The sequence below is a fragment of the Diuraphis noxia genome, unplaced genomic scaffold (assembly GCF_037042655.1).
Source record: "Diuraphis noxia isolate RWA-SAM2 unplaced genomic scaffold, SU_Dnox_SAM2 contig0007, whole genome shotgun sequence".
In the NCBI taxonomy this organism is placed as follows: Eukaryota; Metazoa; Arthropoda; class Insecta; order Hemiptera; family Aphididae; genus Diuraphis; species Diuraphis noxia.
In genome coordinates, this window is record NW_028301717.1 from 1,140,855 (window position 1) to 1,163,602 (window position 22,748).

At 26.7% G+C, this 22,748-nt stretch overlaps 1 protein-coding gene across 1 annotated transcript in view; it reads left to right on the plus strand.

The window, feature by feature from the left end:
- The first annotated feature begins 18,297 nt into the window (after nucleotides 1-18,297).
- The window catches only part of LOC149054365 (uncharacterized), a 208,630-nt gene continuing 204,179 nt past the window's right edge, over nucleotides 18,298-22,748 (plus strand). Inside the window, exon 1 of the mRNA XM_089230331.1 lies at nucleotides 18,298-18,951. The gene's annotated coding sequence lies outside the window, so the exon portion shown is untranslated. The remainder of the gene's footprint in view (nucleotides 18,952-22,748) is intronic.

A 22,748-nucleotide genomic window follows, 5' to 3' on the forward strand; every position in this document is an offset into this window, starting at 1 on the left:
AATTATTATGGTTATTATATAGTCATTATTAGTATTAATCTACATGGAAACAAATAACAATATACAGGATATTTATCTTAATAGTTTCGAGAATATATATGATCATTATTATGAGAATTTCCTGTTAAATTGAGTATTTTATTTTTCATAAACTATTTCAATTGAAAAATGCTCAAGAAAGTTTTTTGAATTTAATACATTTTCAAATAATTTTAGGTGTATATTAGCTGTGTTGCATACAGCGTACTTGAGGTTTTTTTTTTATTGATCAAAGTACATCGACAACTAGGCCATTAGTAAAATAATTTTTTTTTTGTTACATTTTTAGTATTTTAAGTATACATTTTCTAGATTAAATTAAATTGTACAATTCTGTTTTTTTAAGAATAAAATTAAGTTTTTTACATCCTTTGGGTTTGGACAAAGTTGCTTGACAGATTTGTTCGGATATGTGCAAATACTTGAGATTATTCTTAGTCAAATATTAATATTTTATTACCCAAAAGAGTATATTGCAACTTCAAACTCGAATAACAGATAGAAAACGTTCAATCCTATAATAATTATATAATTATTGTTTAGCTACAGCACGTAGAATATAAAGTAAAATCATACATGCTATTGGTTGAATATTCGCATTAAAAACATTTAAAATTATCAGATACGATTATACACCTACTATACCTACACGTATTTCAATTAAAATTTAAGACAAAGTTTTTATTAGAGCACAATATATCATATCTATACAATTTAAGTTTTCTTAGGTAAGAAATACCTACGTCTGAGAAAATGGTTATTATTATATTCATAATATTACTGAGATAATGAGTTTTGAAATTATAACCGTGTTACGGGGCTGATTTAGTACGCAGCGAAACCATAAATTATTAATGCATATGCTATAAATACCTCTTAATTAAATAATTAATGTACAAAATTAGATAATATTATCCATTTTTTTTTTTTTTTTTTTGTAATACTTAAATAATAATAATAATAATCTTTTCACTTTGTACTTACGTATGTATTATAGTGTGTGGCTTGATTACGAATGGTGAGGGGTATTACCTAAGTGTCTTATCAATGCAAAAATAAATTTTATTCTTGTTTAAGGTATATTATCTGGGATCCATCCTAGTAGGGCAAAAATATTATCTAATATAATATTTTAAATGTGACCATTCACATTTCAAACTTTTTTGACTGGGACAGGGTCGAAAAAATATTATCTGTGACATATCTTTTAACTGATTAGCCGTCGTAATCATAATATAATTTACTAATCAGCACTTTTAGATAAGCTACAACTAGACTTTAAAGCATATTTTTAAATTACTATGATGATAATTTATTGAAAAATTGAGAAAAAAAATAATTTTAAGAATGATTACTGATGACTATAGCATTAGATAAACTATAAAAAATAGTTAAAGGTTAGGTTAGGTTAAAGCAGTGGCGTGTTGAACTACTTTTACTTAAGGAGCGAAGATTCTTACATACCACCCACCCACCCGTTTTATTAAATACCATTTCATACCAAAATCGCTCGCTTCGCTCGCATTGTCATTATATAAAAACCATATTAAGCTCTACATTTATTAACCCCCCCCCTCTTTATACTTCATTTATATTTAAATTCTATACAAGTATAGGAAAGCAGTTTTTAATTTTTCTTTTATGATGATTTATCATCACTTATTAAAAAGTTTTCATCAATCATCAATATTACAGATGTAATTGGTAAATGTAAATCAATTTAATTCGCATATTTAATTATGATAATTGTTTCATTATATTTTATTGTATCTATTAATATTACATTAAACTCAACTAAAGCCTCAATATTTTTAACAATTATTAAATTAAACAGTTAACTAAAACTTAATTCTTTATAATTTTAAATACTAAGTCACTGTACATCTTAATATATAACTGTATAAACATATTTCTTAATCAATAAATAGCAATTTATAAATTAACTGTTACTTATATAATAATGCTTCTTGGAGTAATTTAGAGGTATTGGCATATTTGTTTATTGCTTCATCAATATTAATAATTATATCTTTTTCGCATGATAAGAGCATCAAACTATCAAGACGTTTTTGTACCATTGTTGAACGAATTCTAGTCTTGATTAATTTTAATTTAGAAAAAGTTCTTTCGCTACTTACTGATGTAGCTGGTATAGTACACAAAAATGTATATGCCATGTACATATTAGGAAATGCAGATATCAAATTAAATGTATTTAATAACTTTAACACATTTAAAACTGGCATTTTAGTTTTAGTTTCTTCACTATTGACTTCATCTGAATCAGCACTTGTATCTTCATCTGATTCGCTTATCATTACTTTTTCATGTAATTTTTCATTTGCTATATTTGATTTAAATTTAAGGAAATTATATGCAAAAGTAGAATATTCTAATTTTAATTGATCGATTTGTAAATTTGGAATCCACTTATCAAGATACACAAAATTATCTTCAGGTATTGGACATCCTTTATTTGTAGCGATGAGTCGATCAACTGAAAGAAGTGATAAGTCGGATAAAATTTCCCTCGATCCTTCAAATCGACTAGTTATAGATGTACATATCTGATCTAAGACAGTGAAATAAACTTGTATTTTAAAATTATCTTTGGCATTAGTTACTATTTCATCATTGATTTTTTCTCCAGCCATTTTTTTCCGTCTCTGAACCCGTTTTTCTGGAAACCATACTTCTTCCAGTTCATTTTCCAGAGAAAACTTTTTTGCTTCAGCCAATAAAATATCTAAATGTAACTCATTTCGTAATTCTGACAGTTTTCTAGCACAATTATCAACCATAGTTAATGCAGTGATGAAATCCAATGATGGTGATTGTAAATATATGGATAATGGACTTGTGTGCTTAAAGATATTTTTCATTAATAACAAATGTGTAACAAACTTGAATGAAGAAATAGTAGACAATAAATTTGTTGCCATTGAAGATGTATCACGTTCAGTTGAGTTTGACAACTCTTGTAATGTATTATTAAGTGCTTTATATTTTTCAAATATAACTGTCAAAGCACGGTCGTGAGATGTCCAGCGTGTGGAAGAAAAATTTTTCATTCTACAAACTCTTTCTTCTGGATAACATATTTTTTGTTGGTTTAAAAATATTGCAGCACGTTTTCTTGCTCTTAAAAAAGCTATCAATGATTGTAAATCTCCAAAAAAATTTCTCATAGTCTTACTTGTATCACAAGTGTCTACCACAACAAGATTTAAAATATGAGAAAAACACCAGACATATATTGCCCTAGGATTTTTTTCTTGGATATATGCACGAACACCAGAGTATTGGCCTTGCATCGAAGATGCTCCATCATATGATTGTGCACACAGTTGATTTTCCCAATCAATATCATATTTTTCACAAATATTACACAAAACATTAAACATACCAATACCTCTTGCGTCTGATACATTTTCTAAAGCAACTAATCTTTCTTCGACTTCTTCATTTTCATTTATAAACCTAATTACTAATGAAAGTTGTTCTATATTAGAAACATCTGTTGTAGTATCTATAATGAACGAAAATACTCCAGATTTTTTAATTCTAAATAAAATATTTTCCCGAACTATTTCACCAAGAACATGGAGCATATTATTTTGGCTTAGATTGGATAAAAATGTTAGTCGATTTTTTTTTTTTGAGTTTTGAATTTTTGTTAAATGAGTTGAAAGTGTTGGGTTATATTTTGAGATAAATTTAATCAATTCAATAAAATTGCCTTGATTATTTGATGTCCAAGACTCATCATGGCCTCGAAACGCTATATTTTGACGAGCAAGGTAGATAAGCGTCTCAAAAATTACTTTAACAATTTCTCTTTTTTCCGCAACAATTCTGTTTGAAGTTTCAAAAGTTGTACTAACTACTCTTTGATTACTTACAAACATAGCTCTTCGAATTTCAGACTCTAAATGGGCACTATTTGATTCATGTGATTTAAGCTTGAATGAAATATGGCTCCAATCATCAGAACCAAACCGCGCTAGTTGATAACTTTTTGCATCTTCTTTTCCAAATTGTTTGCAAACAATACAATAAACTTTATCTTGTGATGGGGAATATGAAATCCAATTTCGCTTGACAAATTCCCCATTTGGAAGTTTCTTATAATAATGATCCTCGTGAAAAGAACGCAACCATTTGCCTTGCATTTTAGTTGGAAATATACCTCCTTTTAACTCACATGCTTTAGGTTGACATGGATGTAAAGCTGCAACATAAGCAAACTGTTCGGGGGACATTTTTGAATCTAATATTATAGATGGATCATTTGGAAATTGTTGGAAATACAAAACGTCTTGTTCCACAATGTTACCAATATCTGTTAAAATATGTAACATTTGAATTAATTGTCAGTTTTATTTTAAAATATTTATCTGGTAAATGTTAATTTAAACTAAATTTTATGTACTTATTAATTTTTATTTGGACTTAACATTAGATTGATTATTAAAAACTTGAGGATTAAAAAATGTAATATAAAAACTTATTAATAATATTTATTAATACCTTCAACGGGCCCAATTGATAATTCATTAGATTGAACTTCATCAGAACAAACACTATACATAGTATACAAATTGGGCGATTCATCAACTACATTCATTTGACTGCCTTTTAAAAATAAAATAAATAAACATGTAAATAACTTAAGATTTTAGATTATTCAATATTTTTATGGGATTCAAGAACATAATTTGAGATACTAAAATACTAATTATAAAACTTACAAGAAGCTATTGAGTTGATATCTAAATTAATCGATGCTACTGTTGTGTTAGTATTGACGGTATTTAATACATTTAATTGGATAACAGAAGAACCATAGTTTGAAGCAACGCTTGCAATTTTATCGTTTGTGGTATCTAAAAATGAAAAAAAAACAGACATTTTTTAAAAGTATCTAAGTCTTTTCTTAAGGACATGAAATACCAAGTACCAACTAAATAATTAACCTTTTTTTATTACCACCTGTCTATCTATTAATTATTAATGTGTAATTTATATATATATTTTTTAATTTAACTTGAAAGACATACCTAAGGTTCGTTATTAAACTTTTCAATTAAATTTATTAAAATATTAAATTATACCTTCAACGGGCCCAGTTGATAACTCATTAGATTGATCTTCATCAGAACAAACACTATACAAATTGGGCGATTCACCAACTACATTCATTTGACTGCCTTTTAAAAATAAAATAAATAAACATGTAAATAACTTAAGATTTTAGATTATTCAATATTTTTATGGGATTCAAGAACATAATTTGAGATACTAAAATACTAATTATAAAACTTACAAGAAGCTATTGAGTTGATATCTAAATCAATGGTTGCTACTGTTGTATTAGTATTAACAGGATTTAATACATTTAATTGGGTAACAGAAGAACCAAATTTTGAAGTAACGCTTGCAATTTTATCGTTTGTGGTATCTAAAAATGAAAAAAAAATTAACATTTTTTAAAAGTATCTAAGTCTTTTCTTAAGGATATGAAATACCAAGTACCAACTACATAATTAACCTTTTATATTACCACCTGTCTATCTATTAATTATTAATGTGTAATTTATATATATTTTTTTTAATTTAACTTGAAAGACATACCTAAAGTTCGTTATTAAACTTTTCAATTAAATTTATTAAAATATTAAATTATACCTTCAATGGGCCCAGTTGATAACTCATTAGATTGATCTTCATCAGAACAAACACTATACAAATTGGGCGATTCACCAACTACATTCATTTGACTGCCTTTTAAAAATAAAATAAATAAACATATAAGTAAATAACTTAAGATTTTATATTATTCAATATTTTAATGGGATTCAAAAACATAGTTTGAGATAAATGCATATTGAAATACTAATAATAAAACTTACAAGAAGCTATTGAGTCGGTAACTAAATCAATGGTTGCTACTGTTGTATTAGTATTAACAGGATTTAATACATTTAATTGGGTAACAGAAGAACCAAAGTTTGAAATGGTGCTTGAAATTTTATCTTTTGTAATATCTATTATTGGAGAAAAAAAATATTTAAAAAAAATTTAATTAATATGTATCATAATATTCATAAATCTTTAAAAAAATTAATATAATATAAAATAATCCAAAGAATTTATAAAACTAGTTTTCTAAATAGGTAATAGACTAATAGGTACACTGTAAAATATGATTGTTATAATTTAAAAATTATTAGAATCTCAGTAAAAGTAGTCAAATAAGATTTATAATAAAATATATCATAATTAAGTAGGTAATTGATAAATAATTATTCTAAATAGTGTTTAACTATTTTTTTTTGATTGCCAAATAAAATAGAAAAATTACCTTTATTTGGTAGAGATGGGTGCACTTCATCATTAATAGTTCTTTTTTTTGTGATATAAGACCATATATTAGTTACAGCTTTTGAACTTTTTAATTTTGCAACATTGCATGCAGTTAGATGACGTTTCCAGTTTGTGTCATTCATTTTTTGCCTTTTTCTTCCACATAAACACTCATTAATATTTTCAGACATTATTTAAATTTTTAAATAACTAAACTGAACAAAAAAATCACGAAAAATACTTCAACACTATAATAATAATATCATACGGTATTAGTGTGTGTTGTATATTACAAATGCAGACGGCGGAGGATGACGGTAATCACGATCGAATTGTCTAATGACTAATAAGTAATAATATCTATCATCTGTAGGCTGTAGCAAGCTGTCGACAGAGTTGTTGACATAATATTTTCCATTACAATTTACAGCCAGCAATTGGCTGAATTTAAGTGAATTATTTTGATAACTAATACAATTTGGATTCCCACTTCCATATATTTTAAAAATAGAATTAAAAGTAGTTACTGGATTGATTGTCTGATAACATTTTGATACGTAACAGATTTCTATATTACTGACTATATCATGATTGTGGTATAAATATCTGACATTACACATGGAATGTAGATAACGAAAAGGTTTCGAACTACGTACTACTACGGTCTTTATTATAGAGAAAAACAACATACTACGAAACTACGTAGTAGTGTACTTCCAATACGTATTATACATTTATACCACTATAAGTTATGACTATGACATGACAATTTAGTATATTGATGATCACAATTTACAATTCCATTCTCTGTATAAGCAAAATAGTACCCATCTAATTATTAACCACCCACCCTTAAAATATTGATGGAGCGGCCGCTCCTTAAAAACATTGTCAACACGCCACTGGGTTAAAGTAAATTATAATCCTAAATTAATCTTTAATAAAACATTTATAATGTAAAACACTACGCATTGGATACAATATCATTATCGTATTAATATAAAAATCAGACAAGTATACTTAATCCTTATAGGTTTCCCTATATTCTACTAATTGTTGAATATAGCTACTCATGATTGAAGTTATTTAACATAATTACAAGCATTTTTATTTTAATTAAGTATTGGGTAGGTATATGCAAGCTTAAAGTTTTTATATATAATATCATATATTTATTATATTATTATTAAATAATGAATATCTAGTTCATATTTATATTAACTTGCCCACCAAGGAACAGGTTACATCTAAAGCTTTATATAATATTAGCTGAATTAATAGTCTTTGCCAGGTTTTAGAATAAAAAAAAAGCGGGTAAGTCGTGGATGTTGCTCTGCTGTACAGTAGGTTACTGTAATGGATGGGATTAAATTTGAATGCAATGATAGGTATCATTGTATACGAAAAACGATTCTGAACGGAGATGATTTGTCAGTCTAGGATATATTATATTTAAATATTGTCATATATTCTATTTTGAAACAAATATTTTATTTTTCAATTAAGTCGCATTTTGCATAAGGCATGGTTAATCAATTAGTGTAGTTATCATGTAGTTATCATAATTTATAATACCTTATATTATCATAAATATACGGATACCTGGTTTGAGGATAAATCGTTATCATTACGCGATTTCATAAAAATTTAAAACTCAAACGCTCAAAACATTTTTCCTATAATGACGCTTCAAATTTTCTCTATAGCTTTTTGAAGCAAAACTTATGGAGAACTTGGTGTTAAATTGTATAACCTTAGATATAAATACAAACAATATTATGAATTTTGAACTAAAAAATAATTTGCAAATATTCATGGTTTTGACGAATTTTTGTTAATATTTGAAATTCAAATGCTAATAAAAATTTAATTTGAATTTCCGGTGGAAATTTTTTTTGTGATAAAGATTGATAAATTTGTAAGGAATCTTGTATTAAATTTTCAAATCTTAGGTATAAAAAGAAAAACTTTTATGAATTTCGATCTAAGATAAATTGAAAATTGCCGTAATTTTTATGTATTTAGTCAAAATTTGAACTTCAAATGCTAATAAAAAAAAATCGTGCCTATGTATTTTTATAATTTTTTAATCACTGTAAATGCTTATAAAAAAAATTTGTGACAATATATTTCTTTTATTTTTTAAATGCTATTGTAAAAATATTTTAGGAGCCATGTATTAAATTTTCAAATCTTAGGTATAAAAGGAAATTTTTTTATGAATTTCTAGGATAAAATAATTTACGAATTTTCGTGATTTTTACGTATATGTTGTCAAAATTAAAATTTGAATACATGTAAAAAAAAAATTGTGGCTATATATTTATTTTATTTTTCAACTGCTATTGTAAAAATATTTTATGAGCCTTGTATTAAATTCTCAAATCTTAAAATTAAAAATTAAAATTTTTATGAATTTCGATCTAAGATAATTTGAAAATTGCCGTAATTTTTACGTATTAAGTCAATATTTGAACTTCAAATGCTAATAAAAAAAAATCGTGCCTATGTATTTTTATAATTTTTTAATCACTATAAGAATAACTTATGAGGAACTTTGTATTAAATTTTCAAGTACTAAGTAGGGTCCAAAGTACCAACTAGATTCACTTTCTGATCGAGTAAGGTACTGAAGTCAAATATCGAAGCACTTTTACTGCCCCAAAACGTGATGACAGACATAAAAATATTCATGGTTTTGACGAATTTTTGTCAATATTTGAACTTCAAATGCTAATAAAAAATAAATTTTGCCTATGCATACTTATAGTTTTTTTTTATCACTATAAGAATAATTTATGAAGAACTTTTTTGTATTAAATTTTCAAGTATTTTGATAGCGCCAAAAAAAATTTATCGACACTTCAAAATAAATTTTTTCAGAAAAATTGAAAATTTCAGTGGTCTATAAATATCTCAAAAAATGTCAAAATATTTTGAAAATTAAATCATGCAAAGAAAATGCCAATCTAAATAATTGGTAAAATTTTCAAGTATCTACGACTTATGGCTTATACTTTTTGAAAAATAACAAATGTTTAAAATCGTTTGAGGATAAGTCGTTATCGTTACGCTATTTCATAAAAATTTAAAATTCAAACGCACTTAAAAGTTTTCCTATAATGATGCTTCCAGTTTTCTCTATAGCTACTTGAAGGAAAACTTATGGAAAACTTAATGTTGTATTTTTAATCCTTAGATATAAATACAAACAATATTATGAATTTTGAACTACAAAATAATTTGCAAATATATGCGTTTTCGACAGATTTCGTAAAAATTTGAACTATAAACGCTTATAAAAAAAAATTGTGCCAATGTATTCTTATAATTTTTTAATCACTATAAGACTAACTTATGAAAAACTCTGTATTATATTTTTAAGTATTTTGATTGGGCCAAAAAATTTTTATCCGCACTTCAAAAAAAAAATTTCTGAAAAATTTAAAATTTCAGTTGTCTATAAATATCTCAAAAAAAGTCAAAATATTTTGAAAATTAAATCATGTAAAGAAAATGAAAATCTAAATAACTGGTAAAATTTGCATGTGTGTACGACTTATACTTTTTGAATAATAACAAATATTTAAATTCGTTTGAGGATAAATCGTTATCGTTACGCTATTTCGTAAAAATTCAAACGCACTTCAAATTTTTTCTATAATGAAGCTTCGAGTCTTATCTATAGCTATTTGAAGGAAAACTTATGGAAAACTTAGTGTTGTATTTTCAATTCTTAGTTATAAACTCAAAAAATTTTATGATTTTTCAACTTCAAAATTACTTGCCAATATATGCGTTTTCGACAGATTTCGTAAAAATTTGAACTATAAACGCTTATAAAAAAAAATTGTGACTAATGATTTTTAATTTTTTTTAGCTACAATTAGAACAACTCATAAGGAACCTTGTATTAAATTTTCATGTTTTTTTGGTTGTCCAACATTTTTTTACCGACACTTAAAAAAATTAAACTGTTTATAGATATCACTATCATTAACATTTGGTGAAAATTTCAAGTATTTACAGTGATTAGTTTTTGAATTACAACCATATAAAAATTTCGATTTTTTTGAAAACTGTTTACTTTTGACTTCTATAATGCACCAAGGATCTTCAATTTTACATCGGAAACCACCTCCAAAGTTTGAAATCGAAGCATTATTTCGACTAGTTATGCTGTACACAGACACAAAAAAAAAAAACACATATCATTGTAAAATCAATACATTCATCACTTCGTTCAATATCTAATACTCTTCGTTGTAAAATCAATACATTCATTACTTCGTTCAGAATCTAAAAGAATAAATTTGAGTTATCTATAAATATATTGGCTCAACGATTGGTGTATAATATGGTCAGCTATTGTCAAAATTCGACATTGAAATGTACCAAACTATTCTTAACCAGCGGTCAAATTAATGGTATACAAAAATATTTTTGGAAAGTTAGAATTGACATGTAAACCAAAAATACATGTCAAATACCTAGTAAAAATTGACACCTAAAAAAAAATTGGTGTACTTATGATTAGAAATTAGAATGATATTTGAATCTGGATATTTATTTATCATATTATTCATAACCCTACCTGTTGCCGCCATAAATTAATATAATACAATATAGTAAAATACTATCGGTTACGGAGGAACAGCCGATCGACACAATCACACACATACACAAACACTCGCGAGCACCAGCCGTTATTTTTATATTTATTTTGTTTTAATTATATTTTGTGTCTTGTGAATTATATAATATTATGCGAATCGAGTATCGGCGCGTTATCTACTGCCGCCGGCTCACCGGTGCGCGCAGCTTAACACGGCCGCCGCAATGTTGTTCTCCTCCGTCCGTCGTCGTGATGCTAGGCCGTTGCGAATAATATATTCTTTTTTATGCACGAATTGCTATTTCTTGTTATTAACTTATAATTATTTTTTGTCATATTATTATACCTTTTATATTTGTTGCGTGAATTTATATACGCGTAATCGCCATATATTTTACTTTATATTATATACGTGTGCGACATTACTAGTCATTAATTTCATTGTAATTATATTATATTTATTGGGTGTGAATTTTATTTAGTGTATATAGGCTTAGGTAGCAGCTGGCCAGCAGTGCACCGACAAGCCGTGAGTTATTGTTTATTGTTATTTTGTCGTGCCAGAAGGGCCGCGTATTATTTTTATATTACAATTTTTCTATATAAGCTTACAGCTCTGATAGCTACCTAATTTATATATTTTATTCTGTTTGGTCATAAGGGCTGTGCATCTATGTAACAGATTTTAATTATTATACTTATTTTTACTCTGTTGGGCCAGAAGGGTCAAATTATTATATATTTATTTGTCAACCATAAGGGCTGCACATTTATAATTGTATATTTATCTTGCTTAGCCATAAGGGCTTGATTTATTATTATTATATTATTAAGTATTGTAACATCTATTCTGTTGAGCCAAAAGGGCTATGTAATTTTTATATCAATTACCCGAGCTTTCAGCTCTAACAGCTGTTTTTATATATTATAATTGTGTTATTGAGCCAGAAGGGCCTTAACTACTTTTTATTATTTATCATATACCTGTATACTAATATTTTATTCTATTCGGTCATAAGGACCATATAGTTATCACATTTGTTTTTTTTTACCTTTTAGTGTGATTTTTTATATAATTACACTTTTTTCATATCTATATACACCTTTTATACCTGGTTTTGCCGAACCGGCATTTTGGTTTATTATATACATTTTTTACTTGTTGGGCCAAAAGGGCCGTAATTTGCTTATTTTATTATTATATCATATTTTATACCATATTTGCATTTGAGTTACCATTATTTATTATAGAGTTACCTATTCGTCTTAGATTTAAGTATACACACAAACATATATACAAACTTACACACCACCACATTACATAGCTCACTAGTATTTGCGCGGCGAACCCAACCAATTCTAGTTGAGCTATATACAACTAACACAAATTTACAAAGGTCGGTCGGTGTGTTAGTATAATACTTATTAAGCGCGAAGTATTTTGGTAACCGGGCGCACGGCCTATTATTGTTCGTTCCCGGCCCATACACTACCTTACCTATCCTATTTTACCATTGAAGTTGTAATAAAAATCTGATATTTGTTAAAAACCCGGCATATTATTTTTTTAAACATCTATAGTTTCAACTTTGTTGTTGTTGGTTTTTACTGTTAAAAATATTTATTATTTTTAATAAATAAAATATTAAAATATATTAATAAAAAATAAATACATAAGTTTTTTGCCGAAATACTGTTTTATTTATTATATAAATAATAACATTATTTTTTAAACGCTCGCTTTATTTTTAATTTTTCTAAATATTACTAGCTAAAATTTTTATTGTGGATTTGAAAATTTGAAGAACTACCATAAAGAACTTCAAATAAAACTTTAAATTGTTTCCGAAACTAAACTTTCTACACCTAGTTAATTGAATTACGGAGCGTATGTAGTTTTGTGATTATATGAATTATACTTTTATAATATTCCATAAATCATTAAAATACATCAAATAATTTTAATCACCTTTGTGCTTACGCCATCAAAAATTGATTTATGTTCATACAACAGTGAATATCGTGTTGATGTTGACTATTATTTAGAGAGAGATTTATTGAAGCTAAATAACCAAGTCGGAAATTGTGTAGTTACTACACTGTAGTATAATAGATTCCCTGTATAAACACTTTTAGAATATTTTTAGAATATTATAAAAGTCAAAATAAAATCCATATTTGGTCCATTCCTAAGTAATTATAAAGTTTTTCAATAGGTTTTTTTTATTGATCACAACAAAACATCGACAGCAAAGGTCATTAGTTACAGAAAGTTATGCACGAATAGGTGTTTACAACGATATTTACAAAGATGAGTTGTAAATAAAATGGAATGTAAAAATAAACCGGTCGTCATATATATTACTATATTATCATTATTATCGTTGGAAAGCATGGAGAACGTACATACAATATAGAGTCCGTCGTTATTATTACATTAATATATTTTCGTTTTCATTATTATTTCTTTTGAATAAATTCGTCTGTCTTTGACCACCAGAATAACACATTCCGCTAATTACGCATTTGTCAATCACAGTATAATAAAATACATATCATATTTATATTTTATTATGTAATTATTAGGGCTTTAAAATTGTATGACATTTATTTTCTTGAAATATTTATTTTCTAATCTATGAAATATAAAAATAAACGTTTATCATATCTAAAAGTTTATAGTTATCAACTTTTTAATGAAAAATTTTAAAATTGGTTTATTGTATGAAAAATAAAATATGTAACGTATTTACATATAATTTAGAAATTATTTAACAAGCTTATATAATAAGTATATATCAAATGTAAACATATTCTTTTGACTCTTAAGTTACAAACTCGTAGCCAACTCAACATCATAACATATTTTAAAACTCGTATAAAAAGTGTTAGATGTTTTAGATTCTGAGCGGAGCGATAGGTGAGATAAGTGTCGGTAAAACAATTTTGGATGACCAAAAATACTTGAAAATTTAATACAAAGTTCTCATAAGTTATTCTTATAGTTATTAAAAAATCATAAGAATACACAGGCACAATTTTTTTTTTTATTATCATTTGAAGTTCAAATTTTTACGAAACCTGTCGAAAACGCAAAAATTTGCAAGTGATTTTGAAGTTGAAAAATCATAAAACTGTTTGTATTTATATCTAAGGTTAAAAAATTCAACACTAAGTTTTCCATAATTTTTCTTCAAATAGCTATAGAGAAAATTCGAGGCGTCATTATAGGAAAAATGTTTTGAGCGTTTGAGTTTTAAATTTTTATGAAATCGCGTAATGATAACGATTTATCCTCAAACCAGGTATTCGTATATCTATGATAATATAAGGTATTATGAATTATGATAACTACATGCAATGTTTTTGGAAAAATTGATTAATCATGCCTTATGCAAAATGTGTCCTAATTGAAAAATAAAATATTTGTTTCAAAATAGAATATATTATGACAATATTTAAATATAATATATCCTACACTTAAAATTTTTCCTATAATGATGCTTCGAATTTTCTTTACAGCAAAAATTGAAAATTTCAGTTGTCTATAAATATCTCAAAAAAAGTCAAAATATTTTGAAAATTAAATTATGTAAAGAAAATGCCAATCTTAATAACTGGTAAAATTTACATGTGTCTACGACTTATGCTTTTTGAATAATAACAAATATTTAAATTCATTTGAGGATAAATACAAACAATATTATGAATTTTGAACTACAAAATAATTTGCAAATTTTCGCATTTTCGACAGATTTCGTAAAAATTTGAACTATAAACGCTTATAAAAAAAAAATTGTGACTAACGATTTTTAACTTTTTTTAGCTACAATTATAACAACTCATAAGAAACCTTGTATTAAATTTTCATGTTTTTTTTGGTTGTCCAACATTTTTTACCGACACTTCAAAAAAAAATTGAAAATTTCAGTGGTCTATAAATAACTCAAAAAAAGTTAAATTTTTTGAAAATTAAACTGTATATACCTAGATATCACTAACATAAACATTTGGTGAAAATTTCAAATATTTACAGTGATTAGTTTTTGAATTGGGAATTACCCGTTTCCGCCAAAATTTTAAATGACCGATTCCGCCATCGCCCGTTTCCGCCAATTTAAAAAAAGGTTTGATTCCCGTTTCCGCCAATTTACCTGCTATTCACTTATTCATAATTAATATACACAACATATTTTTGTCATAGTTTTAATAAATATAATAATAAAGTAAAAATCACTTATTCATAATTAATATACACAATATTTTGTCATAGTTTTAATAAATATAATAATAATACATAAATCCACTTTGTTAAAATGTGATAGGACTAATAAGGCTATAACTGATTTTAAAAATAAACTAATATCGCGTTATTCGTATGTAAAGAGTGTTGCATTTAATTATATTAAATAAATTAACAAAATATTATGACTTTTTAATTATTTCAATTACTGTATTTCTTAAAATTAGGTTTGACAAAATATCAAAATATTATATGTATTTATGAAAATATCACTTTTTATTATTATTATATTTATTAAAACTATGACAAAATATTATGTATTTATTATTTGATTTATTAGTTATTTATATATTTTTTAATATTTAATGTTATCAATTATCATATTAACCTAACCATGTACCTACAATCATTTCTAGTTAAAACTTAAGTACACCTTAAAATAATAGGAATAATACTCCAATGAATACGGAATATATTACAATAATTTTACCATAGCAGGTAAATTGGCGGAAACGGGAATCGAACCTTTTTTTAAATTGGCGGAAACGGGCGATGGCGGAATCGGTCATTTAAAATTTTGGCGGAAACGGTACATGCCCTTTGAATTACAACCATGTAAAAAAATCGATTTGGTCGAAAACTGGTTTTGCCTAAAAATTCCAGTTTTTCTGTCATTTTTTTTTTTTGTTTTTCTCGATTTTTTTGAAAACTGTTGGAAATGTTTACTTTTGACTTCTATAATGCACCAAGGATCTTCAATTTTACATCGGAAACCACCTCCAAAGTTTGAAATCGAAGCATTATTTCGACTAGTTATGCTGTACAAAGACACAAAAAAAAAAAAAACACATATCATTGTAAAATCAATACATTCATCACTTCGTTCAGAATCTAAAATTCTTAAGAAATACTTTTCTAAATAATCGAGAAAAAAAACTAGGTTACAAATTTGAAAATTTAATACATGGCTCCTAAAATATTTTTACAACAGCAGTTGAACATTAGAAGAAATAAATAGTCACAATTTTTTTTACAAGCAATCAAATTTTAATTTTGACAACATACGTAAATACATCGAAAATTCGCAAATTATTTTAAGCTGGAATATTCATAAAAGTTTTTCTTTTTTAATCTAAGATACAATCTCCTACAATCTAATACAAGGCTCCTAACATATTTTTACAATAGCAGGTGAAAAATAAAAGATATATTTAGGCACAATTTTTTTTTTAAAGCGTTCAAATTTTGAATTTTGACAACATACGTAAAAATCACGAAAATTCGCAAATTATTTTAAGCTAGAAATTCATAATAAAAAATTTATAATAATCTATAATATATCCTAGACAGATAAACCGTCTTCGCTCACAATCGTTTTTCGTATACAATAATATAATATCATATCTAACTATATAAGTTTATAATTTCATAAATACAATATATAAGTAGGTAATATACCTATTAATATTACTATTGAAATTGATACTGTACCTTTTACTTTATTGTATAAGATTATTGATTTTAAATTACCGAAGATTTTAGTTTTTCACTTATGATTTACTTATTATAATACAATTAATGCCTACATATCATATATTCATATTTTATGTTTATTAAGTTACACAATTAAAATCTTAATTTACATTTATTAACAATATATTATTGTAATTCATAAACCTTGGCTGATAACTGATAAGTTATTTACTAACAATGTTTTCTGTGTGTAATCTATATATTATTTTATATCATCTATAACTGAACTATTGTGAAAGAAGAAAACATATTTTCCATAATTATTTCATTGGAATATTTCAAGAAGAGTGGGATTTTCAACTTTAAAGTATTTTAAATTCAGAGCTCTAGTTATGATGTTTGTAGTATATTGGCCATTCGATGGTAATAAATTGAAATCGTGGCACGCAAATCTCGGTAGTGGCTTTTATTTTTTTTTTTTTTGGATATAATATGGTGGTGGTGACAAGTATTATAATAGACACGGGTCGGTCGAGTTAGGTTACCCAATATAACCCAAAGTGGATTTTTGCTGCCGCTTGTGGACAATTAAAATTTATGTCGAGCGACCCAAATATACGTCATAATATTTTCGTGTGCTCTCGGACGCAATGCGGTCTTACGTACAAGACTCCTGGAAAGATAACAGCATTATTGTGCATCGTGTGATGTAGAAAACATAGATAACAACAACAAAATAAAAAATAAATCAAATTCGATGATGATGGTGAGAAAATGATATTATTATATTTGTATATTTTATACGATATTAGTATTTTACACAGATATGAAGAAATAATTACAATATGCTTGAAAAACATTAAAAAAATGATTTTAAATATAGGTATTAATCAAATATTTTGCAATCGACATTATATATTATAATATTAGTCTACATACTCGTACATACTGAAATTCCTACATCCGTACGTAAACAATAATCATCTCTTGAATAATGCATTATACCGACCGTATTAATTTTGGAAAAACTTCTATAACTTTCTTATATTTATGATATATGTAATCATTGCATATTAAAACAATTTTTTGTAACAGGTTGGTCTATGACGTATGGTCATATTGTTATAATAATAGTAAAATTAAATTATTCGTTTGAATAAAATGGGAAAAAACCCAATTCGTAATGACAGATGATATTATACTTAAATTAAATCTAACATGTTGGTATACAAAACAAAAACATATAAAATATGACATATTATAATTCCTATAAGCATTATAAGAATGTCATAACAACTGATACAGCATATTAACATTTAAGAGGATGCTAAATGGGAATTGGTTGTCTCTGTTTTACAAACATATATACCTAGTAATCTTTATATTATTCACGGTAATACATTTTAGTCAGTTATTTCTAAAGTTTAAGAGAATTTACCTCTTATAAAATGTAAAGGTTAGGTTGCCATAGATAATATTCTTGCTTTTAAATTTTATAAAAGGTAAATTCACTTTAATTTAAAAAATTACAGAGTAATAAAATTGTTATTGTAAACGTAAAATTTGCCGCGTACGTTGATAAAGAAATGTGAGTTTGCCGGTCCTTATTAATTTAAGTCATTAAACTCGGTATGACCGATATAAAACCGGTGGTGTTATATAAATTGTTTTAAACGGTATAATAAATATAATTTTACAAACAATATGTATTTACATGAAACATTAATCCGTTGCCTAATCACATGTATTCTTTTTATTATTTACCAGTTACCACGAAAGCGACAGAAGTAGACGGCGAAAGGTTATTTCGGCTGTGGTGGCGTCGTCGTCGTTGGTCCGCATGGCCATGCGCGTCGAAACGTTCGTCGGCCGCATCCTGCGCGCCGGGCACAGTCACGTGTGTATCGCCGCAAAGGATGCGGTGTCCTGCCACAGCCACAGCCACCGTCACCGTCACCAGCACACGCCACTGCTACTAACGCTACCAGTCTACCACTAACGTCGCTACCGCCACCGCAGCCGCCGACGCTGTTTTTCTATTGTTATCATTCGACGACAACGCGTCGACAGCCGCGGCGCACCGGTGCACTAGTGGGTCGTCCATCGTCCAACGCCTCACACACGTCGTGTTGGTCACGAGAGACGCATATGTGGTCACTGCCACCGCTGCCATCATCCGATGTCCGATTCCGACGCATCGCACATGGCCACACAGGTAACACACCATTATAAGACATTGGCGAAATTCCATTAAATTTAAGTATTAGGTGCAAACCCTAAGGCGGGATTAAGGGTCAATTTGGCCTTTGGACACCATACACTTAGTGGGCCTTATAGGTGCAAAAATGTCTTTATTACCCCTTGTTATTTTTTAGGCATACGTTTAACTATAATTTATTATACTAGTGATTAACTAGTGAATAAAGGTGTAGAACACGATTGCGTACCTTTGGCCTTTTTGGCAACACGATTAAGTATGTTTGTAGATGGGTTAAAAAGTACCTTTCAAAAAAAAATAAACACGATTGCGTATGAAATTGTATGCAACGTTGTCAAATTTACCAATTTCATCGTATATAAAATAAATAGTAATATAATATATAATATGTAATAATAATATAATAAATATCGAATACATTTACAGTTCTATAATAATACATAAAAAGAAAGGCGGGTAAGTCGTGGATGTCGCTCTGCTGTACAGCAGGTTACAAGTGGGTTACTGTAATGGATGGAATTAAATTTGAATCCAATGATATTATATCATTGTATACGAAAAACGATTCTGAGCGAAGACGGTTTATCTGTATAAGATATATTATAGATTATTAAAAATTTTCAAATCTTAGATATAAAAAGAAAATTGTTATGAATTTCTAGTTTGAAATAATTTATGAATTTTCGTGATTTTTACGTATGTTGTCAAAATTCAAACTTTGAATCCTTGTAAAAAAAAAATTGTGACCATGAATTTATTTTATTTTTCAACTTCTATTGTTAAAATGTGTTAGAAGCCTTGTATTAAATTTTCAAGCTTTTCTACTGAACAAATACATTTTTAACGATATTTATAGAAGAAAAAAAATTAAAATGTCAGTAAACAGCTCAAAACAAATCTAAATATTTTGAAAATTTTATCAAATATGGAAAATGCCTATATAAACATTCAGTGAAAATTTAAAGTATCTGCGGTCATTTGTTTTAGACTTTTAGAGTTACAACAAAATAAGAAAATCACTAAATGTGAAATCCAGTGAAAATCCAATGTTGTAAAAATTTAAATTTCTAATGCTCATGAAAATTTAATTTGAATTTCCGGTGGACTTTTTATTTGTGATAAAGATTGAAAAACTTGTAAGGAATCTTGTATTCAATTTTAAAATCTTAGATATAAAAGGAAAATTGTTTATGAATTTCTAGCTTAAAATAATTTGTGAATTTTCGTGAATTTTACGTATTTTGTCAAAATTCAAACTTTGAATGCTTATAAAAAAAAATTGTGACCATGAATTTATTTTATTTTTCAACTGCTATTGTAACAATGTGTTAAGAGCCTTGTATTAAATTTTCAATTTTTTCTACCCAACAATAAATTTTTATCGATATTAATTTAAAAAAAAAACTAATGATATAATAAAAATGATAAAAAAATAATGATCAAAAATTGCATATACCTATGAATAGTTCAACTTAAGTTGAAAATTTTTGAAAATTTCATGGTGGATATAGAATATACTTATATAAACATTCGGTGGAAGTTTCATGTATCTATGTTAATTTGTTTCACTTTTGACCCCCCAAAGTACCAATTAGATTCACTTTCTGATCGAACGAGGTACTGAAGTCAAAAATGGAAGCACTTTTACTGCCCCAAAACGTGATGACAGACACAAAAAAAAAAACACACACACATCATGGTAAAATCAATACATTCATCGCTCCGCTCAGAATCTAAAATAATAAATAAAATGAGATTAACTTAGTAATATAAAGTAATTAATAAATAAATAAATCGTCAATTATTATTTTGATAAAATTATCGTAAATAAATAAATAAATAAATAAATAAATAAATATGTGAAAAAATAATGTTGCATCAACGTAATCGTTCTATTTACTTAATCTATATCTATACATTTACAACTTACTTGATAATTCGATTGACAAAATAATACAATTTCATAAAATAAGACCGATTTTAATTCAGAAACAGTTAAAAATCCAAACAAGTCTCAAAAATCCAAAAAAAAGCACTAAAAATTAAAAAAAATCATTTTTATTTTGTTCATAAGCAATCCAACGTTAATAATGTCTTTTCTATTTTTTTATTACAATATTATCTAAATTAAAAAAGAAAAAAATCAAGTACCTATATTTTAATTTATATTTAATATACTTTTTTTAAGTTAACATTTTATTTTGAAGGCTTTGAGCTCAGCTTAATCAATAGTCAAATATTAAATGACTATATAATATATATATTTCATAAAATGTTATTTTACAATATTAATTAATATAAAATAAGTATTTCTCCTAAAATTTCAAAAATTACAAATAAATTTCAACTGGCCCACCGGCCCTTAAAGTATTCGGGCCCCTGTACTCAAGGTCCATCACACCCCCTTGTGGGGGCTCTGTATACCGGTATGAAAATTGGCAACAACGCTTAAAACCTCGTACGCAATCGTGTAGTTAAAAAACAGGTAAAATCGTACGGCATCGTGTTGCTTAAAAAGGTATCGCCGATAACGAACGTACGCAATCGTGTTTTACCCTGAAATAGCTGGTACCATCAATTTTGTGTTTTTAAATTATATAATATTTACCGAAAAACAATTTAAACAATTTAGATTATATAAATATTATAATATGGTCTATGAATTTAGTCATAATATTAATTTGTTATAAATTATTACATATTCCTAAAATTATAAGGCGATTTACATTAGGATACACGTTACGGAGAATGGATTGCTTACGAGTAATTTTTAGCCAACAGGTTTCATCAAAAAGTACTTTATAGATATACTGATTATTATAGATTTACAACTTATAAGATTACCTATGTAATAGTGGTAGAGGGTTGGTGAAATCTTCACATCGGTACGACACGTTTAAGGTGAATTCACAGATAGAATTTGTTGGTATATTTGAAAATGGCCACGCATTTTGCTTTGATCATAGAAAATCTTCTTATTTCAAAAGTATTAAATATTTTTATTACTTACCATTATGCTTAACATAATAGACTCGATAATATTTCAAACTCTTCTGCGTGGTAATACAGTATTGTTGTTTAAAAACAAATATAAGTAATTTAATATTCTAATTTTAAATAATACGTGAGTATAGTGAGTACATCATAATATGTATAAATAACTATAATATCATACTAAAACTAAACTATTTCCAGAAATGGAGTGTACAACTATTGAACTGGTCGACAATTTTTTCTCTGTCAGTGTGATCATTTTAGATTCTGAGCGGAGCGATGAATGTATTGATTTTACCATGATGTGTGTGTGTGTTTTTTTTTGTGTCTGTCATTACGTTTTGGGGAAGTAAAAGTGCTTCCATTTTTTACTTCAGTACCTCGTTCGATCAGAAAGTGGATCTAGTTGGTACTTTGGGGGGTCAAAAGTGAAAAATTCTTAATACTTTTCTAAATAATCGAAAAAAAACAAACTAAAAATTAAGGGAAAAACGGGAAATTTTACGCACACTCATTTTTCGACAAAATCGATTTTGGTTTTTGATGTCATATTAAAACAAATGACCATAGATACATGAAATTTTCACCGAATGTTTATATAAGTATATTCTATCCGCCATGCAATTTTCAAAAATGTTCAATTTAAGTTTAACTATTCATAGGTATTTGAAATTTTCGATCATTATTAGTTTTTTTTTAAATTAATATTGATAAAAATTTATTTGTTAGGCAAAAAAGCTTGAAAATTTAATACAAGGCTTCTAACACATTTTAACAATAGAAGTTGAAAAATAAAATAA